Genomic DNA, 11,152 nt, shown 5'->3' on the forward strand with positions numbered 1-11,152 from the left:
TAGGTCAACAAACGTTTGAAACAAAGTGTGATTTGGGATACAATTGGGGTATGAACCCAGTGAAGAGGCAGCACAGTAGGTTGGTAAAGACAGGCTTTCTGAGTTACATTCCAGCTCTTTGTATACGTGTGTATGGTTTAGGGCAAATCACTTATATCCCTGTCTCCTCAGTCTCCTCACCTGTAAAATAGAGGTATTATCAGTACCTCCCTCAAGGGGTCATGATGAGGATTAACTGAGTTAATTTATGAAAAAATGTCTTAGAATTGTGCCTGGTACAGAGTAAGTGCAGGGAGGATGCGTTTTCATTAACTGACAATGGAGGGTGGAGAGAGTGATAAAGTGGGTGGTGTCGGGGGCTGCCCGTGGATGTCTTCTGTAAGGAGAGAATATTGGAGCTGTGTTTTGAGAGCAGAGTATAGTTTTGCCTGGTGGGTGAGGTGTGGAGGGAATGCTGGTTAGAGATGGACATGAGCCCAAGGATGCAGTGTGAGAAAGGCTCCTTCAAGCATTGCTCCTATTGGATGTGGCCAGAGAACAAGGAAGGTGTGAAGAGATGCTGGCAGGAAAGGAATGCCGGGAATAGGCTGGAGCCAGATGTGGGTGGTTCACGCATGTCATAGAGAGACATTTGTATCTCATCCTATAGAAGACAGGGAGTTTGGGGGAATGTTAAGTAGATTCGATTCATCTGACTGTGACGATGGCACATAGGCAATGGCTTTGCTCTTTAAAATCATGGAGTGGTGAGGAAGGGAACTTTCTAAGGATTCTTGATCCTCAAAGTGTGTCGTCCATTCTTTTGTTCAACGACTGGCTCCTTCAAGCCAGCCAATTCCTGCCAATTGCCATGGGTTACAAAAATGAACCAACTTTCTGGATTGAACTGATGTTTCAGATTGTTTTTCCTCTCCTCCCTCAAAAACTCTGAGGGTTTTTCATGCAGCTTTTTGCCTTGGTCATGTTCTTCCTTGCCCTTTCTTTTTGGCAGGCATCCAAACCTCATGGTAACCAAGCAGAGGCTATGATGTTTGGATGTTTTCCCTTCTGCAAAGTGACTCACAGGTGAAATGTGCTTTTTCTCCAGTGGAAGTATTATTGCTCTAACATTTGATCCAGGACTTGAACTAGTGCAGGTGACTGGAACTCTGAAAAACTGCATGTGAGTGAGTCCTCCCCATCTTCCAGGGAGTGGAGGCGTCTATGTCTAGCAATGAGAACTCTTGACTCCCTAGGTCTCTGTCACTGGAGCTTGTTTTGTTTTGTTTTGTTTTTTGTACCTTATAAAGATCATAGATTTGTTGAGCATGACTCATCCCACACAATGCATCTCTCTGCTGTCATGCACCAGTACTTCCAGAACAGCCATGTCTTAGCAATTGCAAAGGCCATTTTACACAGTCCATAAAGGTATTGGAGAAACACGGAGGGATGACCTCATTGTTCACGTGCAGATGGGCCCCAGTGTTAGACCTCGGTGTGAGTCCCACACGTGGCCCAGGCTAGGGTGATTTTGTGCATGCCTGCATGCACACACGTGTTTGGCAGCAGAATTATGGATATGGATGTCATATTCTCAATAAGAGTTATTTCTCTTTCCATGTGTTGCAGAGCTCTTATCTTTATAAATTCTCAGTTCTCTTCCTATTTTGAGCTAGGTGTTTTTCTTTCTGTGAAACATCCTCCCTCTAGCTCAATGCTGCTAAAAAGAAGTAACAAAATGCAATAATTTCTTTTTTTTAGTAAGTGTTTATCAGGAAGAATCTTAGTGTTACTAGATGCTATATTTATGGATACGATGATGTGATCCTCTAGAAAAGATCATATTTTACTTTCCTATTACTTGGCACAAGACTGAATATGTAAATTCATTAGTGATTACTTCACATCTATTAACAATTTGGAACTTATCTTTTTAGAGTATAAAATATACATTTTTAAATTAAAAAATTGTTGTATCTATTGGGGTAATATTGGTTAATAAAATTATATATGTCTCAGGTGTACAATTCTATAATACATCCTCTGTATGTTGTATTGTGTGCTCACCGCAAAGTCAAGTATCCTTCCATTACCTCTTTTCTATCTCCTCCTATCCCCCCTTCCCCTCTGGTAATCACCATACTATTGTCTGTGTCTATGGGTTTTTTTCCTCCTTTGCTTAACCACTTCACCTTTCTCACCCCTCCCCTAACCCTCTCCCTTCTGACAGTGTCAGTCTGTTCTCTATATCTGAGTCTGTTTCTATAAAATACCTTTCTTTTGTTCTCAAGTTTTTCTCTTGAATATTATATATATGTACTATAATGTCTTAGTTTTCTTTTGAGAATGACATTTTTATATTTTTGACATGAGGAAATAACTCATATTTTTGTGACCTAACATCCACATTAGAGCATGCAAGAATATTAATATTTCTGGATATTTTAGTTGATTTTAATTGCATTGGAAAGCAAAGGGAAGCAGTGGAGTGCACAAGTTAAAAACTCTGGTTCAGTCTGTCTTGTTTAAAAACCTGGCTCCTCCTCTATCAGTGGAAACTTAAGTAAGTCATTTTACTTCTCTATCCTTCAATGTTCTAATTCATAAAATGTTTAAAACCCACTACTGGAGCCATATTGTGAGCATTAAGCAATTTAATTCCCATAAAGGGCTTTTAAGAGGAACTGGTCCAAACTAAGCAGTCTATAATTGCAAACTGATATTTAGTGCCTCGACTAAAATCCCTTTCTGTCATCTGTCATTTGTATTTCTTACCCTAATTCTGTAATGTCTAGACTGGTGCCACTACTAGGAGCTACAGATAACAAAATCTAATGAAATCTCTAGCCAATCCTTCTTTAACCTACACACCAACCTTTCTTCTGGCCTCCAAGCACAGGATGCAGCTGCTTATGAAGAAGCCAGATTTCTAGAGGATTAAAAAGGCTTTATCTTTAATCCAGATGATCTTCTCACCTCATGACCAAACCAACCTGGTGGTCTGCATCACAGTGTTCCCTAGAACGAGCTGTAACACTAACGTTTATGGAGCATTTACTATATGCTGGGTAACAGCATACTGCTCTATGTACTTTACATGGGCTTACTAGCTTTATTCTTGACCCTATATGTTAACTAATGTTACTATCCCCATATCATAGATGTATATAGTCAAAGCACACAGGCTAAATAGATACCCAAAAATGACTGCTAGGGGATGGAAATTAGATTTGGATTAAGTAGTGTGTCCGCAGAGTTTGAGCTTTTTAACTACTCTGTTTCCACCCCCATTCTCACTCCCAGAGAACAAGGTAATCATCCCATGAGAATCAAGAACATGTCTGGTTGCTTCACAACCCAGTGATTTCCACAGTGCCTGGCACGTAGTATTCTCTATGTAAATGTTTACTCAATGAATGAGCAAATCATGTATAAATATCTTTGAGTTATTTTATGAGATTAAGTCGTCCAGACATAGATTTGAGGTAAATAATTAGGTAAACTTTGCAATGGGTCTAGTGAAGGTCATAGAGAAGAATAAAATCTTGAGTTTATTGAAGCTCTACTGTGCTCTAATCCCTGTGGTTGGCACATTTTTTTTCATTATATATTCATTATGGTTTAATCCTCAGAAATTTTTGGGATGAAGAATAGAATCTCCCATTTATATCATGCCAGTCCTTTATTACCCTTGGCTTATGTTTTTCCCAAATAGGAATAAGAGCAGAACACAATTGTGTCCTCTGCTTTAAGCCTCAAAACCACAACATGACCAATTGCGTCATACTCTATGTGATAGGATAACAAGAATAACAGTAGCACTAACCAGCTATGTAGCTTTCAAAGTTTCACAAACCTATTTTCCAGCTCCTGTGGGGTGAATGAGAATTTGCCCCATGAATTGCTGTTTACCATTCCCCTGGCTGACGTGTGTGTTGAGGAATTTTTTGTTTTGTTTCAGGCTAGATTCTGAGAAAAGCTGACATAGTCATATACATTTAGGGGAACCCTCAAATGAATTTTAACTACACAGTGTAGGTCCATAACAAAACAGTACAACCACGAGTTGTTCAGATGGCCATTAAACCCACTTGATCTTACTCCAGATGTTTCCTGTATCGCATGAAACAAACTCTTGGAGAACAGTGCATTTCCCCAAATTTTCCTGTGTTTGAAATTTAGGTACTAAACATACATGGTCAGTGAAAATATAGAAATCAAAATTCAATTTATCATCCCAGTTGCCCCCCGCAGATGTGTCTCCTTGCCAGGTGTCAGATCCATTACTGCCGATATGGTGGCTTTTCACAAGACTCTCTTCTGTTTTTTCTACACTCTGATAGAATTCCTGTCTCTTCATTTCTGGCAGCTGCTTTTATGACATCTTGAATCATGCTTGGAGAGGTTAAAAGATGGGTCAGTTTTACTTTTCCTCCTGCCTTTCTCCATACAAAATTGCTTATGGATTAACTCTGGAGGAGGAAAACTAAAAGGCTATTGATCAGGTTGTCTTCTGCTCTTGGCCTAAGTACCATCAACACTCCCAAGCCTGAGAAAACCATGACCCCAGCCTGAGACGATGACTTTCCCTTCCGCTGTCTGGAAGCCTCAAAACCCACACCCATTTCCTCCCCAGCACAATCATCTCATTTTCAAACCTCACATTACAGGTTTGGGAAATGACAAATCAGATTTTTGGAAATGCCAGACTTTCGGGGTTGAGTTTCATTTGATGGCCAATGATATTCCCTTTTTGCTTTTGCCCACCTCTCACCCACAACAGGAAATGCTTTTTTATACTTCTCTAACATCACAGACTATATCCACCCAATTCTGTCCCAAGAGTTGCTTTATATACTATTTAAAATTTGTTTTTAAACACTATATTTTAAGTAAATATTTTATCTGTACAATTTTCTCAGAGTGGTGTTTTGCAACTATAGAATAAATGTTCATGTCTCCCCCCAAAAATGTATATGTTGAAATCCTAGCCCCCAGTGTGATTATGGTAGAAGGTGGGGCAGGCCCTCATAGTGGGATTAATGTCCTTATAAAAGAGATTCCAGAGGAATCCCTCACCACTTCTGCCATCTGATGACACAGCAAGAATATGGCTATGAGTCAGGAAGTAGACTCTCACCAGACACCAAATGTGCCTGTACCTTGATCTTGGACTTGCCAGCCTAGAAAATTGTACAAAGCAAATATTTATTGTAAAAGCTAGGCTGCATATGAGCCCCACTGGTGTGGCTCAGTGGTTGAGCATGGACTCGTGAACCAGGAGGTATAGGTTTGATTCCCATGCCCAGGTCGCAGGCTAGATCCCCAGTGGGGGATATGCAGAAGGGAGCTGATCAGTGATTCTCCATCATCATTGATGTTTCTATCACTCTCTCCCTCTCCCTTCCTCTCTCTGAAAAAAAAAAAAAAGGCTAGACAGGGTATGATATTTTTGTTTTAGCAGCTCAAAGGGACTAAGTCACAATTCCAGATAGACTTCAAGACATGGAAAAAGGATCTATATCCAAAGTAGTGAAGGTGATGTCATGCCCCTTGTAAACTTGGGTTGTGCTAAATAGCAACACACTATACTTTTACATGTTTTAAGATATTTACTCTATTGGTTTCAAGTGCTTTTTAAGACAATTTATTTGTATTATTTTAAAGCATTGTGGTGTCAACAGAGGAAACACACAGAGCCCAAACAGAGTCTCTTTAAAAGTAGCATCTGAAAGTATTAGATATCAAGTTTTTAGAACATAAAACTTTATTTTCAACTTTTCACATTATTTCTCTTAAGTAGATTAAGATTCAACTGGTTTATGACAAAATGAGAGCAGGGCTTGTTGTGAAAGAACATGAATCTGTGATATAAGACTCATTAGTATACTTAGATGGCTAATGACATCTATTGAACAAGAGAAATGATATCATAAATACTTATGACTATTAATATTAGAGAATTGTTTAAAGAAATGTAAGATTTTTTTTTCTTTGGGCATTTTTGTACACTCAGTAAAATAGGGCCAAGCCAGTAAAAGCGATAATTTGAATAAATTGGTCAATGTAGGTATTCTGGCTGAGTGGTTCTGATTTCCCAATGACTATAGGCAGGCTTGATACTATTATTGATGAAATCAAATAGAAAATGCTTAGGTCTTCAATTTGGTTTTGATCTTGATTTTATAATATAAGGTTATTTTGAGCAATTGGAATTAATTCAAGGAGTTTTACTTGCCTTCCAATATTATTTTTTTACCACGTATCTAATCCAGCTGTGTTCTCAACTTACCAATTTCTTAAAAAGTCTGTCCACACACTGGGTTTTCCATGCTCTATTTTGTTACAAATGTCTTTCCCGCTGTAAGTATCACCCTTGCCCTGTTTATTTGCACAGAATGTCTTACCACACTGAGAAGGTGAGGAAAGCAATCTTTTATTTGAAAGAGATGAATAGGTAATATTTGGGATCATAGTGCTTTGGTCTCTGTAGATTCATTTCATAGAAACATTGATATATGAGTAGGAAAATAATCCATTGGTTATTCCTTCCTACCTGAGCCCTGCTTGCTGGCTGATATAAAGTGTCATGTGGTCAATTTAGTTTTAATTTGTTCAGGCAACTGAGTTCCTAATGTTTCCCATGAGAGATTCATCTCTGTGCTTAGTGACTCAGTAATTTCCTGGTTAATTTTTTTCCACATCATGTATGTGTTCTGTATACATGGATCACCCTTTTAAATCTCTTTATCTTTGTGATATTTGCATATCATATGCTTCAGATGATGTTAAATGGTTCTCCCATACTCTTTTCTCATTGGGTCATTGGCAATGTATACTTAGCTCTGTTTCTCTACTTTAGGAAGTTAATTCCTAAAGATACTCATGGTGAGTTTGAGTTCTCACTGATTTAAAAACATATTTCTCCAAGAAATTACTCTGTCCTCCATACTGACAGTAGGCCTTTGCAAAGTCTGTTTTTCTTTGCTGTGGTAAGTGACCTCCTGCCATGTAGATTTTTTCCTTACCCTTCACCAGACAGACTCATAGAAGTCAAAGTTTATAAGGAACCCAGTGAGCAGCTTTCCCAGTGGTAAGAATTTAGTTGTAGAAATGAAAAAAAAAAGATTATTGGTGAAGTTGAACTCTAGATTAAATTTTTTAACCGTTTCTCATCAAGGTTATTTTGACAATTAACTGAGTCAAATATCTTTTGATCAAATAAGATTGTCATTTAGAAGATAAGTAGCTTAGATAGAGAATCTTATTGTTCAGTTGCATCATACATGGGGAATAGATTATAAAATCAGTGTTTAGAGTGAAAAATTAATCCAAAATTTCTATTGAAAATTCCATAGGTTATCTACAAAGTAAAAACACTATTAATGATCGGGGAAACTTCATACAATTATTTGTCATAGGTTTGCTATAATGCATTGGTTATATATATGCATGATGGCTATATAATGTAATCAACACAAAGGAGTGAATTCCAACCAAAAAGTCATGGTGGATTTTAGGCAAGTAAAATGGGCATATTATATTACATATTATACTTACTTTGTAACCCATATAGCAATTAGCACAAGCAGAGGACTTTTAAAGCCAGTGTACAAACGAATGCATTCCTTTCTTATTGTGTTAGAGTTACTATAGTAACAAAGCAAGCTGGATTCTCTGTTCATCTTGGGTCTTTGAGTGACTGCAGTGTTAAGGTCTCCCTGCTAACCTATGCTGGTCATTGTTGAAATGAGCATAAATGAAAAATACATTTTGTATTACAACTGAAACCCAGGGGTAATCTGTTACTTCAGTGTTATATGGTCCAATGTATTCATAGTGACCTATGAATATAGGGCTCATTCAGTAGCCCAGTCAAGCCAATATTGTTCCAGGCTTCCCAACCCATTTTTCTCAGTTATTATGATCATTTTGCCTTTTCCTTCATCCAGGTCACTACACATAGTTGATAGAGCAGCTCTAAGAATCATACTCTTGGGCTATTTTCAAGATAAAAATGAGAAGATCTTTAGTTTTATCAGACAGAACAACCTTCTTTCATTATATTTCTGCAAATATCTCCTTGGTCATAGCTATCTCCCATAGCCTCTTCTAGCTTCAAAGGAGGCTACATATATCAGGTAAAGGGAATGAAATTGTTTTGATTGACTTAGTTGTGTCATACTTTCCTTTTCTTGCTGGCCACATTATAATTCCAAATGAACCAGGATTCTGTTAACAAGCCTCTTTGAGTAGGGAACTAGCAATGCCCACCATACTTTCCATCCTTTCCTCCCCATTCCTAGCTATACTGTCTTATTTGAGGAAGTCACAGGACTTACACTGGGATTACTGCAAAAGTACTATCTGTGTACTTTTCTGAATACCAGTTTGTCCTGCCACTCACTATCAATCCTCTCTATTTGTGCTATTGCCTCTTTGTTCTCACCCACCCCAAAGGTCTTGATGTTATCTGTCTATATATGCATATCATCCACCTTATTCAGATGTATTCTTCCTTAGTATTTGATATATAGAAGATAATCAGTAAATATTGTTGCAGTGAATGAATGAATGGTTATATGGTTTTCAGAAAACCATTCTGAATGTTGTGTTATATCATAGCACTTCCCTGTGCAAATACACCAATATATCCCTTTTCTCTGTGGTAAACAACACACATGTTATCTGCCTTTCAGGAAATCTAAAACTCAGATCTACTCAACTTCAATTCTTATTACTCTTCAGTAAGCTCCCTAAATTTAATCCCATGATGGTCTTGTCACAGTCCCATATGAACTGCTCTAGTTAGTGACATTTGATATGTGAAAGTGATTTATACAATATAAAATGATACCAAAAAAGAGTTATTATTTTGAGTAGCTTCATGTCCTTGTACATACTTATGCTTCTGTCATTTGAAAATCCTTTTTCCCAATCCCTTTCCCAAAATATTTGTCTTTTGGCCCTCCTATTGCTGACATTATCAGCAACCCACCTACACCTCATAGCACTCATCTCCACATACTGAAAACTGATATTTTTAACATCCAGGATTCTCTACCAAGAATAGATTTTTTTTTTCTGACTGAGGGATAACATCCCACCTGTGTTAATGCCTCTGGGATCAGCCCTTAGCTAATGACATATGGGGAACTTGTGTATAAATATCTTAACTTTCTCATCACATAGATGGCATAACTGTGACGTATGCTGGACATGATCTGCCAGAATACCCATTGGGATTAAACTCAAAGTTGTCCACAGTAATAACCTGTGTTTTGTCATGTATTATTATTATTATTATTATTATTTATTTATTTTTTTACTTTTTTACCTTACCTGACTCTCTTCCTTTTCTTGTCTCGCTTCTCTATCATTACTTTCTGGGTGTCTTTCAAATAAAGCCCTTAAAGTCAATTCCTTGTCTCAGTGTCTGCTTCCAAGATAACTCAGATTAATATACTAGATCAACCCAGACTCATAGCCAGGTTAATACACCTCCCTTGAGTGACTTCATTCATGTGACTTTCACTGATTTTTAGGCCAGTTTTCATTTTCTCTCCCACTTGTTGTTACTTATGGTCACTCATTATTTTTCCTTCCAAATATTTTTGTACCTGCTTATGCTTATAAGATTCTCAAAATGTTCTTTGTACCATTGTTTATTCTCTTCAATAAATTCTTCAGCTTCCCTGTGGAAGTTGTTATGCCTTATGGAAATTCTATATGACCTTAAACTACCTGGCCTAGACTTGACCACTGAGAAGGTACCCCACAAGTGCTCTCTAGTTAATTGGTTATTGCAGGTCTATGAGATATCATGAACTTCTGATAATTCAAAAGAATCTGTAACCCAAGATTTTGTACAGAAACTGTTAAATCTAGTTTTGCAACTCATCAGTGCTTCAAATTATATCTGAGTTCGGATGCTGACTTTGGCAACTAATTATTGGCCAGTGACTTTGGAAATGTCAGTTAAGTTCTCTGAGCCTCGGTTTTTACATTGGATAAATGGAGCTAATTACCTCTACCTTATAGACTAATCATGCCATCAGAGTATATGTAAAAAGTAAAAAGGACAGATATGATCATTGAAGGAAAGACAGACCACAGCAATGGATGGTACGGACAAGGTCCTGAGATCAGCAATAATACAGAGATATGTGACCAATGAGATCATTAAAACTATCCCAACAACAGTGGAGTCCTTTATAGGATTAGGAAGTCTTAAACTTCTTTTCAAAATCTGTAATTTCAGGAGAGGAGTTCCAGAGGGCAGCTCGTTAAGGGAATTTAGCTTAGAGACACAAAGGTCAGAAGAAACAGAGGAAGAGCAACCACACTCAGAGAAAAGATTATGACAAAGATTACAGGTTTTGATCTGCTCTGATCAGTAACTGGGCAAAGCCTGAGTCTGAGAGTCCCCCTAGCTAACTCGGGAGTCTAGTTTTGTGAACGTAGAAATAAATATAAGGAAGAAAACCAGAATTAGGACCAAGATTCTGATTCCAGCCACCTGTCTCTAGGGTGAGGAGAGAGGAGTACATAAACAAGACCATGTGTGATTAAACATGTGTGTGAATTATTATAAGCATGCCACAGAAAAGCCATGTTTTGTTTTTTATCTCTTTTGCTCTATAATTTTGCTTGTTTATATCATAAATATTTATGGGGAAGAAACAGTAAAGAAAAAACAGATCTGAATTTATTATTCAGAATCTACTGTATCAAAGGATATTCCCATCATTTTGTTGGTCTTTGACTAACTCTTTAAGATCACTGTTTACAGAGTCTCTATTGTCACCTAGGGGAACGTAGTCTTCCTTTGGAAAAATCTATGGAGACTATCTCTCTTACTACTTTCCTACAATTATTATGAAAAATACCTTAGTATATCCTAAATGCTAAGCATAAACATTGTGCCAAATATGGAAATGCAATAGGTATATTCTGATGATGATGGCACATACTGATCAGTGAATATTAGTCCCAACTGATTGCTGTTTGAAATCAATAGAATATTTAATGAACATTTATGGTTGAAATCCCTTTTTCTTAATATTTACCTTGAAAATCACCTTCAAACTGAGCACTAGGAGTGAGCTATTACATCTTTTCTGTTAATTCATTGTTTAGAAAAATGTATTTGGGGAATTCTCTACAAAGG

The sequence above is a fragment of the Myotis yumanensis genome, unplaced genomic scaffold (assembly GCF_028538775.1).
Source record: "Myotis yumanensis isolate MYYU_CA2020_CCGP unplaced genomic scaffold, mMyoYum1.0.hap1 SCAF_1, whole genome shotgun sequence".
In the NCBI taxonomy this organism is placed as follows: Eukaryota; Metazoa; Chordata; class Mammalia; order Chiroptera; family Vespertilionidae; genus Myotis; species Myotis yumanensis.